Source organism: Oryzias latipes, chromosome 6 (assembly GCF_053564925.1).
Source record: "Oryzias latipes strain Hd-rR chromosome 6, Olatipes_Hd-rR_3.1".
NCBI lineage: Eukaryota > Metazoa > Chordata > Actinopteri > Beloniformes > Adrianichthyidae > Oryzias > Oryzias latipes.
This window is the reverse complement of record NC_136242.1, coordinates 14,206,922-14,226,585: the sequence shown is the minus strand read 5'-3', so window position 1 is coordinate 14,226,585 and position 19,664 is coordinate 14,206,922. Positions and strand designations below refer to the sequence as shown.

At 39.7% G+C, this 19,664-nt stretch overlaps 1 long non-coding RNA gene across 1 annotated transcript; it reads right to left on the bottom strand.

Annotated features, from left to right (window-relative positions):
* Window positions 1–8,759: 8,759 nt before the first annotated feature.
* LOC110015233 (uncharacterized) lies at window positions 8,760–15,206 on the bottom strand. The gene is made up of 2 exons (XR_002290382.2): window positions 14,964–15,206; window positions 8,760–10,813 (listed from the first exon to the last, which is right to left on the bottom strand). It is a non-coding gene; the product is annotated as an uncharacterized LOC110015233 (long non-coding RNA).
* Window positions 15,207–19,664: the final 4,458 nt, after the last annotated feature.

Genomic DNA, 19,664 nt, shown 5'->3' with positions numbered 1-19,664 from the left:
TACAGTCCAATATGTGGAAACCCTTGGAAGTGACCATGCAGAATGTTCTAATAATGTTCCTTTTGGATTACTGTGATGTGGAAAAACAACAGTGGGTTGAACTTTATGAAACTAAAATGTGAATGGATTTACCTTTAATTTTTGTTTACTTGTTTTTACATATTTTATTTACAGTTGATTATCTTGTAGAAATACAAGGAATTTGGAAAACGTCACCTGCTCAGTTCAGTACCAGGTATTTATCTCTGAAAATTTGGCTAAAGATGTCCTGAATCGATTTTAATTCAGTGAATCGGATTGTTCTAAATCAAACAATTTCGACTATGAATTGTATCAATATCCACAATTTATTATATAAATCAAATCGTTGTTTAAAATGAATTGTTACACCCTTACTTTAAACAAAATTCCCAAATATATTTAAAGCTGAGGGTTTATATTATAATTTTTTGAAAATATGGGAATTCTATCCATTATTTGAAAAACATGTTTTCATTTTGTAGTTTTTGTTTATTCAATGGCACAAATTGGGGCAGTGCTTTTTGCCCATTCATCTATGATTCCATTTTAACATTTTTGACTACTTATCAGACCAACGTTCATCTTTGTTTTAATCTTTAGGTAAATTAAAAATATCAGTGATGTTTGTGGTTTTATTTTATTAGGGTTGCTATTAAATTTCACCTTTCAGAGCTGAGCAACTGCTCTGACATGAACTCTAGTAAATAGTAAAAGTAAACAGTCCTAGCATAAAAGTCCATGGTCCCTTACGTACTGATTCCCTTTGCTTAATGCTCCAAAGTTCCCTTACTAAACTTTAACATCTGATTAACAAAGCAAACTTTTCGAATAAGTATAAAAAAGAGATTTGACAGTTTTTGTAATCAAGATGGTCTGTCTTTCTAACAATTTTGTATTAAAGGAGTGAAGAAAATCGGATAATTCTGCTCCTGTTTGTCCTTCCTGTTGAATGAAAGCATCTCTAATGCTAAGTAAACACCGGCCATGTGCGGCACATTCAAGAATGCGCTGAAAATGGGTTTTTGAATGTGCTTTTAACATACAGTGTGCTTTGATCACACAGTGCATGTACTTAAAGTTGGAAGAGGTTTGGTGCAAAATGTCAAAGTGTGATATGTTACACTAGGCTTTATTTCATTACAGCTGGGCACAAACTGCAGTTATTAATTTCTTCTTGATGATCGATTATCAACCGGTTGGGACTTCAAAAAGGATGTTGTTCATCCGTCACTACCAAATCCGAGTCCCTGATTGGTCAAAGTTCAACTGCTTTAACTTGCAACACATGCTCAATCGCCATGCAAATGAACAGTATTGTGAACCCAACAACACACCTAAAGACACAAGTAGTGACGCGTGGATGCAAGAGTTTTGAATGCAGAGGTCAGACTTTTCATTAAAGGTGGTTGCTCGAACTTGTGTTACAGAGCTCCATGTGAACGTAGTATAAGAAGTGACGACTGCTTTTATCTTTAGCCTATTCCTTTGACCAGGAAAGATTAGGAGACAAACACGCTTTATCTTTTTCTACAGAGTTCTAAAATTACAGAAGTCTCTTTTATTTAGCTTAGCTCATGTGGTCTGCCAAGTCAAACATGGAGTGCTGCATTCTGGAGTTGTTGATTCTCCCTAAATATACTCCTTTCTATTTAAGTTAAAGCATTTAACATGTCATAGTTGACCCAGGTTAAAGCGGGAAACACCGCTATACATCTTCTTGCCCAGGTTTGGGATCTCCCTGTGGAGCGTGGAAGGCTTCCTCTACCCACTGTCTCAGCAGGGTCCTTCTGACATGTATAATCTGAAATGCACAGCTGCTTTTTATGGCACTCTACTATATGGGCAGTGAGGTTTAACAGTGCCAAGGATGGCTGCTTAGGCGATATGGTGCTCATAGGTTTATTTTCTTTTTGTTGGTACAAAAATCCTAATCCACCACTTGAAGACAGGAGCCCTGTGCTCTTTAACTTATGTTTATGAGTGAGGAACCCAAAAGAAAATGAATTTCTGAATAAGTTGTACAGTGCAGAGTGCATGAGATGCACTATAAATAAAAAAAACAATGTAGTATTCTATTGGAGCTTTTTAAATATACAGTAAAAATGAGCAAATGCATAAAAATAAAAATAACATCATAGAAAATAGACACATGCATGTCCCATGCAATATTGAGGTCTTTAACCAATAAGAATTCGAATCCAGACTAAACCAACTGCTGTTGTCACAGATTCTTTCTAACCTGTTAACACTTTTCTTAGTATATTGCATAAAAACTCTTGTGGATTTGTGTGTGCACTCAAGGTCTGTTTTGGAGAAAGATTAGGCCATGCTGACAGACTGATCCTTTATTGACATGTGGTGAGGTGCAGAACCAGCAACCCAATCAGGTTCCACTTAAACCAGGCCAGACCAAACCAGTCTTAATCCTGTGTCAAATGAAAACCATAAGTTCATGTTTCCATTCCAAATGTAGTGCTTGAAAGAGTTGCGCAAATCTTAATGGACCGTTCGTTGTACACAAAACGTGAACAGACATTTGTGTTTGTGCCGGTTATGATTGCAATGATCCCTATCTTGAAGAGATCATTGTAATCATACAATCAGATGTGGGCTAATAGATGCAACATGTTGACAAGACAGTAAACCCATTTTTAGTTGCATGAGGGCAATGTCTTTCTCACAGCTCAAGGCAGTTTCCTTTGTGATTGTGTGGGCAGATCCAGCAGCGTCCCATAGAACAGTGCTATTGTTCACAAAGCTTTCTCCCTGTCTGTCGGTACTATAATACACCACCCAACACAGCAAAGAGGCTTACTTCCCTGCAAGGCCACAGGGTAATGATTTTTCTTGGTACATGCTTTGTAAGAAATGCATTAACTTTTTCTCAAGAGTCTGGGTAGACGAATGACAGGACAGAGAAATGACGATTGTCAATTAATTTACATCAGTGAAAGACTAAAGTATAGGGTGAAAATGCAATTTTATGTGTTTAAAAAAGTGATGTAGTAGGTTTAGGGGTTGTCATCTGGACTTGGTTTTAAAGTTAGAAGATGTTTCACCTCTTATCCAAGAGGCTTTGTCAATTCTAAATTAGCTGGTCGAAGAGCTGGTATATATGCGCTCCTGGGGGAGGAGTCAGACCTGAAACTGGATGGTATTGTCCAACTTAGCCTACATGGTTTCGGGTTGTTTAGAGTCATAGACATGTTCAAAAAAGTAATAATACATATGCGTATCTCAATTCCAATTGTGATGTGATTCAACAGAGTTTCCGGTTCCGGGTTATACAGCAGGACGCGTGGCGTGCCTCTCTGCGAATACAACTATCTTCAAATTACTTAAAAAGTTGATTTTTCTCCAAAAAAGAGAGCTGACCATGCCCCCGAAGAAACCCCAGGAATATGAAGATCTCAAAAAGTCTCTTGACACTATTCAAGAAACGCTGAAAAGTTTTATGGATCAAGTGTCGGCTAAGCTAACACCACTCTGGGAGATGATGGAAGAGTTCCGAAGATTTCGGGCTCAAAACGAGCAGCAAGAAAACCGGGTCGAGATTCTGGAGAAAAGACTGGACGATGTGGAACAGCAAGTAAGGATGAATAATGTCATTCTCACTGGAGTACCAATCAAGCCTCGAGCGAAGCTGAATGCAGCTGGAGCTAGCACTGCTAATGCTAGCGCTAGCGTAGCTAGCAGTTCTAATACGGAGATTGGTGCAGCGACGCTGGAACAGCAAATACATTCATTTCTCACATCTAAAGGGATTTCCCTGGATCTCAATACCATCGAGACCTGCCACCTGCTCCCCAGGAGAAAGGAGACGGATAAACCAGCGATCCTCATCAGGTTTGTGAATCTCAAACACAAGCTAGCTCTGATGAATCAACGCAAAAATCTCAGAGGATCTGCTGTTTATCTGAACGACCATCTAACCAGAAGGAATGCTGAAATCTCAAAACATGCACGGCTTCTCAGGAAGCGTAAGCAGATTGAGAACACTTGGGTTAAAGGCTGCAGGATTTACGTCAAACCACTCGGTCCAGAGGACCGAGTGGTTTGTAATAAAATGGTTATAGTATAACGGGGTGGGATTATATAAGTTCGCTTCCTTCCACTCCCTTTCAAGCAATATTTATTAATTATGTCTAATTATCCTAAGTTTGATTAGTTACTGTATGAATGTATAACTGATGATTATATTATTTTTGTGTATTATTTCTATTTTGATTGCTTGAAATAAACCATTTCAAATCAAATCAAATCAAATGTGCAGAGATGGATGCTCAATCTCTAATAGGACGTTACAGCTTCAGTTCCTGCTTCGCCTGCCCATGTGACTTAAGGCTGAGTTACACTGGTCCGTCTGTGGTGCGTCTCCATTGCGTTGACACAAGAAAAATTAACCGTCTATTAGTCAATCAGAATGTGTCCATCGCCTCCTTCATGTCTGCATCTGACAACTTTCTCTTCGCACCGCAATACAAGCTTCACCCAGGAGTTTTATTTCCAGTCCATTGACTCTGCAATGTCGCAATTAAAAGCCAGAGAAACAGGTCGGGGTTTCAAAATAAGAATTTCATAAAAATTGTAAATCATTTTTAAGGTGACCTGCCCATGTGATAACGGAAGTTAACACAGAACATGTCATTGTCACACAGTAAAAACTCTATAATTAAAAATAACCAAAGCTGGGTTGATTTTACCCCAACTCCACGGTTAAAAAGTTAACCTTGGCGGTTTCCCCGGCCGGTTGGCTGCCTCGGTCCCGTCGAGGCCTGACCAGAGCTCTTCTAGGGCCGGCGTTTGGGGGTGGGGGCCTGGGCTTGCTCCGGGGGGGGGCGGCGCTTTCTGGCTCCTCTCTCTCTGTGTGGGGGGGGGTGGTGCTGGGCCTGGGGTGTCGGCGCCTCCGGGGGTGGGGCCCCTGGGCTGGGTGGGCCTGGCCCCCTTGCTGGGGGGGGGGGGGGGGGGGAACAGCTGTTTGACCACCGGGGGACAGTCTATCAGCTGTCCCCAACTTACCCCCTTCCTCATATAACCTCATAATAGGGTGAGGGGGTGGGGGGCTTAGCCTGCGATGAGCCTTGGGGGGGGGTTTACTAGGCAGTGGCCCCCCTCCTATGGTTGCCGTATGGAGTGGGCCCCCCCTCTTTCGGTTTTATTTGCACCTTAGACATGTAGGGCCCTTGGTAGGGGGGGTGCTTGGACATCACTGCCAGCAAGCAGCGGATGTCCTCCTAGCACCCTACCCGCCAATTTTAACCGCACCTTAGACATTTAGGGCCCCTTGGTGGGTTCTGGTCCTTGCTCCTGAGTGCTGGGCCCCGCCAAATTTCCAACTGTGGCCGAGCCTGGTCGGGCCATATTTATAACACCCCTTGTGGGCCCTCTTTTTTTCCCCGGGGTTCCCCCCTCCTGGGCGGGGGCGGCGGGCCCCCTGCCTCGCTCCTCCCTGGACCAACCGTGGGCCGGGCGGATGGCTGCCTGGAGTGCGGAGCGGGTCTCCCTTGGGGGGTCCTGGCTCGTACCTGGGGTTGGGGCGGGGGGATGCCCGGAACTCCTGGGTGGTGGTGGGGTGCTCGTTTGGGGCTGTGGGCGTCCTTCTCCGGTGGGGCTCTGCGTTGGGTTCTCCCGGCGCGGCGGGGGGGCTGCTCTCCTGGTTGGGCTGGGGCGGCGCTCTCTTTCCCTCCGTGCTTCCCTGGCCTCTGGCTCTGGGGGCCTTGCGGCGGCCCTGCTGGCCCTGGCCTGGGTGGCGGGCTTGGTCGCCCGGGCGGCGGTTGTTCCCTGCCGGTTCCCGTGTGGCGTTGGGGGGATTCCGGCTTCCGCTGCTGCTGCGGTGAGGGTCTTGGGGTGGGGATGGCTGGGCACTCTCCCTCCTTCTTTTCACGTTCCACCATCCATTTTAGAAGAACATAAAACCTCACCTGAGCACTGGTGTTAGCTCACCTTTCCACTAATAGCTTGCATGACTGAATGACTGAAATATTTCACACTAGTTGGTTTTAAGGCATAAGTATGCGTGTGTGAACACTATCTGTTTTGTGTACATGTCGACAGGTGGACATTTTTGCAGCTAGCAGGTGTGTTTATAACATTTGAGTGTGTGTGTGGACGGGCCCCGCCCTTTTTGTACTGCATTTGAACCTTACCATAATGATTAACAACCAGTAAACTTGTTGCTGTATGCTGCTTCATGGTCTTATCCCCCTTCCCCTCCTATTATCACCCCCTACCCCCCCTCTCTCTAGCGTCCCTCTCTCTTCTTCCCCTCTTTCCTTTTCCGTCCGGTCCAACACCAAAGATTTTCAGACATGATTGAAATTAATAAAGTTTGGCCTCAATTACAAAAGGGGTTTATTCAGACATACCTTTGGTTTGTCAGAAGATTAATAACCCCTCTTGTTAAAGCAAAATATGTCCAACACAAGAGGCCCTCAGCTCTCGTCTGTCTGCCCAGCTGTTGGACAGGACAAGTTAAAAAAAAAAAAAAAAAAGTTAACCTTTGCTCCACGCGCTCAATGAGCGGTCAACGACCTTGATATTTGGTGGAGGTGCATGCCTCATACAGGTTTGCCCATTTTTCATCCGCAAACAGCTCGTATCTAGCCGTAAGGGCAGTTGTATCTAAGGCTTTATTCAATTTATTAAAATACATTTGTTTGTGTAATACTAGTGTGCAGTAACACTCAACTCTATCCGTCATCATTGTCAGATAATTCCAAAATCTTAGAGATTGTCCATGAAGAGAGACATTTCAAAAACCTTAATATTCTCAGAACAGAATGTATTGGCAATTCGTATCCAAGATTCTATACCACCTTCTTTGTATAAAAAGCAATGAACACCTATAGCAGCTTGACGGATGAATATGAAGGCTGATAATGTAAAGAACAGATTTATTTTTAAGGATTGACAATATCCACGTCTTTAAACTAGGCTACATTCACTTGAACTGCATTCATTGTTCCACGCTGGATCGCCAACAACTGTGTGAGCACAGGACCCAAGCATGGGTGTTACGATTTTACAGCCCCTAATGCAATGGGTGATGGTATGTACTCTTGTTGGGTTACCATTATGCAATAAATAGAAAGAAGAAAGGCCAATCAGTGGTATATTATCAGAACGCATTTTAATAATAACCTCTGCTGTTCTATTTGGATTGTAGCTCATGGCCATTGGTTTGGAGAAAGCAGACAGCAGAGTTGATGATGCATGTTTAACTTGAAAGTTCTCAAAAACCCTGCCTTGCACGTTTAACTATCACACCACTTCCGTCCACTAAACCACTCTGGCCCAACTCCTAAAGCCAACCACAGCGTGGTTCCCTTAATCATGCCCAAGCACGGAATGAAGCCACCATGCTAGCCAAACGAACTGGACTGAAGGGTTCAAAAATGTTTGGGCGGGCAACAGACGTGCGTATGTGCATAACATCAATCCTCTGTCAAAATGGAATAAGCTTGCAAGATACATGAAAACATTCCTAGAATTTTTCAAGAAAGAAGTTAAAAGAGCGTGTTTCACTAAGACAAAAAGTTCAAAGCAATGGTGTTTTTTTTAGTGTGATATCAGCAAACAATGGAGGTAGGTAGCATCAATGCTTACCCGCATGACCTCCATTCATGTAGGTTGAAGCATCTTCAGGAGACGTTTCTCTGATAGTTTATTATTAATAGTATAATAACGAATTTTTGAAGAATGTAGACCTCAATATTGATGTTATTGGCAAAGGGTATAATAATCCGATCCATTCAGTATCGGAAACACGTTAATCTCTCCAAAAAGTTTAGTGCGACAAACTAAACAACAATAGTTTTAGGTTTATGGGAAAATATGTCAGGATCAATAAAGATCACATAAACCAGTAGGAAACAGTGCATGCTGGTTGCAACCATGCTTAAGATGGGGCTGCTCTCCACTTCGGCTTTGACCACTCCTTTTGTGTTAACTTGCGGGGCAGCTATTCATCCCTATGGAAGGAATAATAGCTTCACTGGTCTACCCGCTCTCCACTCCACATCACTGCTCCACACAAAATTCCACACTATAATTGCACTCTGGAAGCCAGTAGGAGCAGAGGAGCTAAAAAAGTAGGAGGGGGAGGGAAAAGAAAGAGCTCTATAGTGGGGAGCCTGTATTCATCACAGCCCTATGCAGAGCAAATAACAAACTGTGAACCACAGCGGTCAAAAGCAGTGAAGGATTGGCCCACCAGTTTCTAATTCAGTGGCCCCCGGTGTCTTTAATAAACTGATTGAATTGACAATCAAGCCCTGCTTGGTGGTAATACACAACTTCTTAGAGGCTCAATTGCTATTGGTGGGAGACAGAGCCACTGTTGAGTCCTGGGATTAAAGCAGGCAAGGGGAATCAAAAGCCATTTTACAATACAGTAATCAGCATGTTTTCCTCTAAAAGACCCTCTGTTCTCCCATTTAGAAACACAGACCATTACTTCTTTTCTCCTCTCCACAAAACCCTTTCAGCCTACCATTTTATTATATGGATTAGTCCCATGTTTTGTTGGGGTTCTTTGGCTCCATGAAGCATGAGGCTGGAGGTAATGAAATGTCCACTTCAGGAGCTCCAGAAGACCCGTGAATTGGCCCACAAACATTCATGGAGCTAATTTCTGACCTCTGACAAACCTTGAGTCAGGAAGGTGCCATGTAAGACATGATGAACAGGAAGGTACAAGACAATGAATCGGTGACCAATTGAAAAAAACAAAACAAAAACAAAGGAGCACTAAAACTGAACTTTAAATTGGATTTTTATAGCAAAAAAATAAAACAGAAAAACCAAAAAAACGTGTCATAGAGATATGCAATTGCTTCCAAGAACATGAAAAACGTATCAATAAAGAATTCATGCAACAGTCTATACACTTTGATTTTTAAAGTAACAAAAACATCATACAAACTGGAAACATAAAAAGAAAAATAGCAAAAAAACCCGAAACGTTTCATTAAAAAAAAAAAAAAATCAAACATCAAATAATGTAAACAGACCTACAGAATAACAATATCTCTGAGAAAAAAAATATAAATGTATTATGCACACTAAAAAAAAAAATATTGTGCATCCATATGTGGAGCAAAGCTGTGGAACCAGTTTACACTGAAAAAAAATGTTCAAACGGAACAGAGTTGAAGAACATTTATATGATTGATAGAGATGGAGATTTACAAAACCCAACAGTGATATTTCTGTAAGTATTCATTTATTTACCTATATGTATATATCTATATATCTATTTATGTATCTATGCATATATACATATATCTATATATGGAGTGCTCTCTCTCTCTCTCTTTATATATATATATATATATATATATATATATATATATATATATATAAATAAAACTCATCTACTCTAGATTTGTATCAAACAGGGTCCATGATTGCTTCTCATGACTACTGATAAATACATAGAAACTGTTATGACCAACCAAAATTTTTTTCACTGCAACAAATGTGAGATAACTTGTAAAGTAAAAAAAGGGTCACATATGGTGTAATCGTCTCACACAGGAGCATTGGTTTGGCTCTGACCTTTGAGTTTTACCATTTATCACAGGACAATACAAAAAAAGACACACAATATTGTTTTAAAGATTCTTAATACCAAACTTCAATATCTGTGTGTATATACAACAGTGTGAATTGTTCCCGACAGTTACGAGGGGCGATCAGACGATACAAAAATGGTTTGATTCTAGGGCTGTCTGTCTTTATTTGCTTTTTAAAAAATTTACATTTATGATGTAAACCAATAGTGATTGATGAATGCATTTTCTCTACAAGAAATAATAAAAAAAAAAAAATCTTGCAGGCCAAAATATAAAACATGTGAAAGAAAAACAAATCATAGATAAAATCTTGCAGCTTTAATAAAAAAAACGCATCTGGGCGCACTGTCCTCAACGAATCACGATTGGCGTCTTTCAGCTCTCTGATCTTAGCCACGTTCATCTGATTCTATTTATTCTGCGGCATTCAGAGCATCATTTCATTGATCTTCGTAAAGAAAAAACACATGAAATCACATACTATGAACTACTAATTGTGGGAAATTTAAATCAGGCTGTTGAAGCTCCTGTTTTCATAAATTTACATAGAAAAATCTTACATTTCATAAAATAAAAGGATCATTTCATAATTTTACAAAGTATGTTTTCATTAGGACACAAAAAATGGGCCTAAAATTCTGTGTGTCAATCCCTATTGTGGATTTACGAAATTAAGCCGGAGAAAAAAAGAAGAAAGAAAAACGACCAAAGATCAAAAAATGCAAGTATCCTAAAAAGACCCTTATTAATTTGTTATTTGTGTATTATGAAATGATTTACAGTAAAATATGCATTTAAGGCTAAAAAATGCCTACAAAAATAATGATTGTAACATAAAAGGAAAAATGAAACTTTATACTTTCCTTGATGATAGATCTATCTTCCTTGCTTACAATTTGCGTGAACATTCAACCTTGACACGTTAGCAAGCATGTTGTCCTGGTATTCTTAGACTTGACAGACCCAGATGCTGGAACCCGGAAGAAGACCCAGAAGTCGTGAGGTAAGTAAAAGGTACTTAATTTACGGCTGGTTATTTTGATAGCAAACTTGAAGGATAGAATCAGATGAAAAGAGTCCGGATTCTTGACTTGAAGGCGAGGCTTGGCTGGAGGGTTCGGCAGAAATATCCCAGGACAGCAGAGTTTGTGCAGGAAACGAGACGTGGAACCAGAGATGACGACGATGACCAGGTGAGCACTCGTGGAGGAATAATCCTGTAGGCGAGGCGTAGGATAAATTAGTGAAAGGCAAATAGACATGAACCAGATACAAGAGTCAACCAGACTATGCACCGTAGAGGAACAACGAAATGGCGTTGAATACTGGCACTGGATCTCCTTAAAAAGCTGCGGCTTGATGAGGTGAGTGGAGCCAGCTTGTCACGTCAGAAACAGAGCAGAGAGGGGAGGGGGAGGAGAACTGACAGAGGCACCATGACACATGTTGTCAAAATCAGTTGGCAACTGTCAGTGTATAGTTTTGTCATAAATATCTGAAAAACTATTTTAAAGCAGGAAATCTAATGTGGAGTTAAAGTTAATGCAGTGGAAACCTGTTGTGATAATATTCTGTTTCCTCTATAAGATTGTTGAGATGACGAACACTTAGTTGAAGTTGCCCAAGTTATTTTAACAAAATTATTTATGAGAAAGCAGCATTTCTGAAAAACAAGTCATTACTTCTTGTTACAACACACCATCAGAAAATAGACAGTGAGTTAAAAATAAAACACATCTGTGCTCCTATAGCTTGGTAAGGAACATTTCAAAATATGATTCAAAGATTAATGGATTTCTATAATGTAGCTGTTAGGAACTGGTGGTGCAGGATCCAATATGCAGGATAGGAGGCATGGTGGCAGAAACTTATTAAGTCCCACCTCAATCATCGTTAGTATTGTAAATGTCTTTACATTCACACCTCAATCATCGTTAGTATTGTAAATGTCTTAATTATGATTATGCCATTTTTGGGCTAAATCAAAAACACTGTCATGTTCTAGGACACAGTTCCTGCAGAGCAGCAGGAGTTTGTTAGACATTCACCTCGAAATTGTAGGCAACAAAGAAAGCAGTGGAAGAAAATTTGCGAGCAATATTGGCACTATTCAGTCGTACAGTTTAGTGGCAGATTCCAGCTCAGACGAGGAAGTTAAGGACGCACATGGATCTATTTGTCTGCAAGTGGATGCATCAGAATGGGGCGGAGATGGGAACTTGTGGCTTGCCATCTTAGGTTCTAAGTCACAACTACAAGTTTCTTCTTATGGCATTTTTTTCTCCCCCTGAATCATTTGTATAAATAAATCCTCAGAAAGGTCATTTTGAATCTCAATTTTCTTTATTTGTATCCTCCATCAGCAAAATGCCACAGCAATATTTTCATCAGAATTTCATGAATTAATGAATTTGTGCTAACGAAATAATTATTTACATCATAAGTCATTCATAAACACAGATTGCTGCTTCTCTTCATATAGACAAATGTAAGGAATATTGGAATTTACAGCAGATACCTTCACAAATCTGTCTGTGTGTGTCTCATTACATTGCATTGAAGACACGGAGGATGTATAGAGCAGTGTTTTTCAACCTTTTTTGAGCCATGGCACACTTTAAACTTGACAAAAAAAAAGAAGCAGAAACTCATAGTCTGTATTGATCTACAGCCCCCCCCCCCCCCCCCCCCCCCCCCGCGCGCAAGGAAGCTGCAGCTGTTTTCTTCTAAAAGATGAAATAAAAGTTAAGTTAGAAAATATAAAAACTGTTTGATTTGTGTTTGTTGTGGCTTCAAGACGTTTAACAAGGACGACTTATTGTACGCTTAACCCAATGCATCATGGGAGATGTAGTGTGAAAACTGCCGCAAAAGGGCAGACAGACTCGGGTCTCTGAGCTTCATTGTTTTGTTCACTTGTTCCACGGTCTGACTCTGGATTCTGTGGAAAGCTACACCGCTAAAGACGAGCTTTAGCTGGTATTTTTGTTGGAACTGAGAGACTTTTTGAGCTAAATTAGATCAAGGAAATTAAAACTTTAACCACTTTTGAATGGTCAGACTGCTGACATGTGATTAAGCCTTCAAGAATGATTGGCGGAGACAGTTAAAGGGGCGGGACTTTGCCGCAAAATCTTTATTTGCAGCTAAATCGCGGTACCGTCATCCTTATCAAAATGTCTTTAATAGAATTAAATAAACACAAAGAAAAATAATTTTCTGATCTTTTATACTCCTAACTACTCAGTGTTTTATCAGGGCCTGTTTGGATGAACACAGAGCTGATTTCCTGGAGATGGGAAAGGTTTTTAGATCAGTTAATGAGGGCAAATTCCTACGGCACACTTGACCATCTCCCACAGCACACTGGTTGAAAAACACTGGTATAGAGATCTGATTTTTTTTTTAAAAAAAAGCTCTACAAACGCATCATACTTGTTTGCAGTCGCTTTACATCCGAAGGCTAGTAGGCTACATGCTACGTATCCCATCATACATCACACATACCTCATAATGCATCTCGACCAATCACAGTGTCCCTCTTATTGTAGTGTAACAACAGGGCAAACGATTGGCTACGTAGCATGTAGGCTACTAGCCTTCGGATGTAAAGTGACTGCTAAAGAGTATGTTAACAAAAAAAGTCCTGAATATTATTATTCCTATTCGACCCTAAACTACAATATTCCATAACATGCAATACATACAATATCAAGCAGCTAGATACCTGAATGTCGACATGACAAGCAAAGGAGCTCTGCGGTGGAGCTAGGAGCTATGTCCGGTGAATCACTGGGCATCTTAAATCTTATGATATTTTCTTATATCCACTGAGACAATAATACATAGATCATTCTTGTTTTTCTTTTTCCTTTCTTGAATGAAAGTGGGTCACAGAGACACGGAAGTTACTGCTGAAAGCGACAGGACGGAGAGCATATCCGTGTTTATGAATGACTTCTGACGTGAATAATTATTTCGTTCGCACGAATGAATTATTTCGAGGGGAACGAAATAGTATTTCGTGGGAACGGAATATTATTTTGTGGGAATGGATTATTAATTTGTGGGAACAAGATATTAATTTGTGGGAAAAAGGTATATTTTATTTTTTCTGTGGGACACGGGCTCCGTAAAAAATTGTAAAATTAGTAAAAAAAAAATAAAATTAAAACAGTTCTAAAAAAATTAAAATATTTTTTGCATTTTCCGATAGAATTGATTGTGATTCTGTTTGAGACCTTGAGATTAAGCAAACTAATGAAATGAACTAAAGTAGAAGTTTGTGTGTTACTGTTTAATTGTAGACTTGTCGTGAATGTTGATCTACTCGTCAGCAAAGGCACCGGTCAGACTAAGGACTCTGATTAACATGTTGGGGCTGCACTTGTTAGTCTGTATCATCTGGGCCTTACCCAACCACTTAGAAATGCAGACAAACACATAAACACTCACACACACACACAAACATACGCACTGACAGACATCCTCCACCTCGGGTGTCTGGTGCTTGGCCGAGAGTGCTGAAGGGAGATTCAATTCCCTTTTACTCCCTTGTTTGGTGGCCCAAAGGCGAAATGAAAAATAGTGCTGTGGTCCTAATCCTACAGACACAAAGCACACTCGTGTTGTCCCCCAGAGGAGCACTTCTCTTATTCTTCAGCGCTGCCATGGCAACGGGCGGTTATAAAACCATCAGTGCATTTGTAATGACTGCAGGATGGATGCATCAAAAAGTCAACGTGTTTATGAACTCATCGGGAACAACTCTATGTCCTCTTTTGAACCTTTCACAGCTTTACCTTCAGCTTTGCCATATGATAAAATGATATGTGTTTAGTGCTAGAAAAACAGAGTAAGGTAAGGTGAAAATCCCCTTAATAGAAAATCTCAGTGATGGGTGTAGCAAAAAGCTCGGCTGACAGCCAAGAAACCATTACTAATCTCCCGGGGCTGTTAGAGTACGCAGGGCATGTGTGTGTGTGTGTTTACCAGCTTTTTAATTTGCGCCTTTCCGTGACCTCTCATCTCATTTCAAATGGTCACAACATTTAGTTAAACATTAAGTGAAAACAGGACCAACGACCCTGGCAGGCGTGTAAAGAGCGCCCATGCTGCAGAAATGAACACCAGGGAGTCAAACAGATTCCCAGACTTTCAAACGATTTAAAGCAATATTTACGGAAAAACTAATAATTGAAAACACAAGCAATCAAAACGGTTACTCAAAGCTAACATTATTTATGAGTTTCTTTACAACCTTTGGCTTGTTTCTAACAAACAAAAACGTCACTGTGACATTTCCATCTATTTCCTTTGCTGCAGTCCAACAGAGACCATAAAATACATTGAAAATAACACACTTACCTTGTCCTGCTGGTAACACATGAGTGCCTGCATGACAGTGTATATATCCTCGCAGAAACCGCTGGAAGATGAATGACCTCCTGCACATGTATGCACACATGTAGCACAACACAAACGAAGTAGGGGACGACCAGCATTCACTTGTTTAATATAGTTCAAAGTTCAGCAACGGGCTGTTTTGTGGTTTATTGTGGCATTTTTGGCTCTAATTCACAACATATTCAGTTGTTACACTTTAAAGGCTACGCCAAGCTTTCTATGAAGTGCATTTTAAGTACTAGATTTTAACCAAATACAGCTGGGACATTAGGGTCATCTGTTCTTGATTAGTTAACCATTTTTTGATCATATTCCCAACTAAATTATTGTCAAGTAAGTGTTCAGCTGGATTCAAAATGTCTCATGTTTTTCGGAAAAAAATTAAAAATACTGTTTAAATGTTTTTTAAATTTCTTTGCCAAGTAAACCAACTGTATTTTATTTTTTAGCCTAAAGGCAGGACGCACGCTGTGCTAGAAGAATCAGCCACAGGCGCCATAGAGACAATAATTCCTGTAACATCATAAAATCTCACACGAAGCCAAAGCGAGGGCGAACAAATTAAAATAAAATGGGATGAAAAACATTGTCTCCTATCTGCTGAGAGGCACAACCATTTGTCTTTGCCATAACAACATATATACAAGGACAATCCGTCTGACTATGCAGCTAAAAGGTCCAGCTGAGACTTCAATACAAAGCTCATTCAAAGCTTATTCAAATTCAATGCATAAAGCTAATGTTTGAGCGAACCCTCTACACATGTTGTCACAGGGCTCCAGTTAAGCAGAAGTAACTACTGTGATGAGATATCCCCAAAATGGGATGTCCACGCGTATGGACACCAGGTATTGCAAGGTTAGTATTTCTGAAACCTTTGAGCTTTTAGATAAAGATCAACTGGTTCAAGTTCAAAATCCAGTTTTTAAGAAGCCACTAAGATCTGTAAAGCAAAGTAAGTTTATTTGTGTTGCAGATATTGATAATCCCAAAAGATTTCAAAGGAAATATTAATGGGGTGGGCATTCAAATGAAAATTTAAAGGAAGTTCAAAAGAACTGAATTTAAAGGAAATTTAAAGGGCCTATATTTTATGCTTTTCTTAAGCTTTTCAGAATAAACTATATCCATATGTATGATAATATATTCCCTTGGGCACACAAAACAACAATTTCTTTTATGAAATAGTTATTTTCACATTTCATCTTCTAACTCGGAAGTAAGACAACTCGGTTTTCTGAGCCACCGCTTTTCTCTCCTTATGTCATGACATCAACCTAGAGCTGGCCTCTGCAGCGTGTTTCGCCCATGACAACAAACAACATCCAACATTAACACATTTAGACTGTCTTAATGTGTTGTAGATTTCACTACACCCGAGTTTCTGGCCTGGTAAAAATAGTGTCATAACTTCTAAACACGTGTCTAATGATGAACACAAAAAAAGTTCAAACGTGGTATACATTGAATTTTATTACTAAATGCCTGCATGATTCTACATTTCAACCTTGGAGTGAATTTTCAAGTTAAACTACCACAATTTCCATTTCCATGAATCGGCTAGTTTTATAAAATGGACCATTTAGAAATGTGAGTGTTCATGCAGTAACAAGAACAATAAATATAGGAATTCCTAACCTTCTGCCTAAAACCAATAAATGTGAAAGTTTTTATTTTATGTAATACGTTATGAAACTCAGATTTTGAACAGCCATAAAAATATTTCTAAAATTGTTAAAAGTACCTTCTAGTCTAAAACAGACATCTGTCAGACACACTAAACAACTTACAACTTGGACAGATTAAAAAATACTACATCAAGACTTTGAAATCAGCATCACCTCTACCACTGAAATCCTATTTCTTTTGTCTCCAGGCAGCGATGCAATAGTCAACATATGGAAAATGGAGCCTGTGTTATAGCACAGCGTGCCACTCAGCTGCGGGTTAGGCCACTGTTATCTCCCACCTCATTGCAATGAGTTTTTGGCTGGTCTTTCAGCATCTGCTGTGAAACCTCTACAGATGGTCCAGAATGCGGTGGCGTGTCTGGTTTTCAATGAACCCAGAAGGGCTCGTGTTACTCCTATACCCATTAGTCTTCTCTGAGTGGGTGCTCAAATCAAATTCAGATCACTTTTGTTGTCCTACCGAGTAGAATCTGGGTGTATTGGAATCAGTCAATCAGGAGTGCACTTCCAGCTGTACAGAGTGTTCCGTGGAGGAACGTTAGCTGGCCGTGTCAGCCCTTCTGCATTCCCGGTTAAGACTATTCTTACAGTCTATCACTAAGGGAAAAGCGATTTTTTTTTCTCTCTCTCTCTCTCTGTTGTCAGGAGACACGTCCTCTGACTCTACCTAACTTCATGAAACAACAAACCCTACTGTACCTAAAACTGAACATTTGGTAAATTATGAACCAATTTTATTACTCATTTAAATTATTAATGGTGATTCCTGTTTAATAGAAATAAAACACATTCAAACAAAAAACAACTTTCATGTTTGTTTACATTCCTGAGGGACATTGTACAAAAAGTTAAGATTAAAATTACATTTGTGAGTATATATTTATTCAACTTGTTGTGAATCAGGAGCTCACCATTTTTGTTCCACTAGTAATGTTAGGTTGGGGTTGTGAGGGGCTGTAAGCTTGAAGGAGAGTGTTTATACAAAGGGTATATGGGAAATGGGGTGGGCTTACTCTGCACCAGCAACTCCGCCGACAACTCAGAAGTGAATTTCTAACTACTGACGCTCTGCAGAAACTATGTCCTAGAAAACAACACAGGTGTTTAAAATCTTCCTAAAAAATACCATAACCACAATTAAAAGACCACTGAGAACGCATTTACAACAGATAAAAAGATCACTGGAGTCTGACTTTAAACCCTTTTTGAACACACTGAGAGTGAAAGTGTTGAGTAGAAAGATGTGAAGACCAGATAGGAACCAGACAATGTCTATAAATGATCCATAAATGAAAAAAATCTACCCAAATTTAGTTTATTAGAAAAAGAAGTTTGCTATTTTACTTAAAAAAAATATTGCTTGTGAGCTCAAACCAAAGGAGAATCCTATTTACAAGAAACCTGTAGCTGCTTGCACACAGATGAATATACATTTGCACGCAACCCAAATCTTTGTGTGTGAGATGACTGCATTTGTCCCCTGTAAATGATCAGTGGGTGATGAGAGAAATATACGGCGTGACTGCAGGTGTGTCTCCTTTCATCCAGGAGGGGACACGCCTGGCTGCCACCAGATCTAACAACTTCTGCCTGAGACACACACAGCAGCTCCCATTTGTCATTCACATCATCAACTTAAGGTGGAGCCATACTAAATTGTAGACAACAACAAAAGAATTGGTACTTTGACAGTAGAAAGTGTTGCTACTTGTTTAAAAAAGATGTTTTTGTAGTACAATGACTTAAATATGACACAATGTACTTTGGTGTGTTTGTTCTGGTTTTGCTTGAGTATTAAATTTTATATTTATGCTAAAGAAACTAAAAATGAATTGCATAAAAATGTATGCAAAAACATTTTATGTAAAAATTAGAGCTGATATATCAAAACACAAGGACAAAAAGCAACCACATTGTAAGAACAAATTAACAGAAAACAGACAACATAAATCCGAATTCTGCAGCGCAGATGCAAAAAGTCACAACACAAATAGAAACACTTGTGGAATGGACAGAACAAGTCAGAGCAAAAATTAAAAAATACTAAAACTTCAATGCTAAACTGCATGTTGGAAGTTACCCTATGTTTGTCCAAAACTAGAAGTTTAAAAGTGTGTCACCCACATCCAACATAATAAATGCAAATGGTAACATTATTCAATTCAATTACCTTTTGGAATTACATGTAAAACTACTCTGGCCTATTTTCTAAATCTCTGATTAGGGGATAACCCCAATCTGTGAGGGGATTTTTCAAGCATCAATGTCGTTAAAAGCCCACTTAAAAAAGTGTTATTAAGTGTTGTGTGTTTTAACATGCTTTTGTGGCTCTTTAAATCGCATTTCTGAGTAATTCTTAATTCACATTATTGTAAATCAGTAGTAGACAAAAAATGTTGTTTGAAAAAGCTTGTAGCTGTGAGGTAGAAATAACAATCAGCTGGCCACAATCTTTCTGCTCTGCTCCATTCTGATCCATCCACTTGTAGTTGGCTAAATCCTTGTAGATGGCTAGATCCATGCTCAAAACTGTACCACTGCATAGCTCCAGTTATGCTTGCCAATTCTGTTGTAATGTTATGTGAAGTGTAAACAGATGGATGAAAGGATATAGAGGCAGGCTTACTCTGCAGTCACAACTAAGAGGAACTACTACTGCTCTGCAGAAATTATGTCTTAGAAAATGACACAGGTTTTTAGATTTTGTCTACCACTGGGAAGACAGTTACAATAGATCATAAGATGATCAGAGCAGGTTCTGTGAAAGGGTTTTATTTTTGCATGCACCACTTCAAAAAGTACCAATTTTGGGTTAAAGCTCAGTTTGTAGCTCAACCTACTACATTGTAGCCATTCATGGGTCTAAGGAGTATTGAGTAAGTTGGATGTGTGTATATCTAGATGTGTGTTTCTGTGCCTCTATGTGTTTGTCTATACATGTATTGTTATCAGAAATCAGTGTATGAAGAAA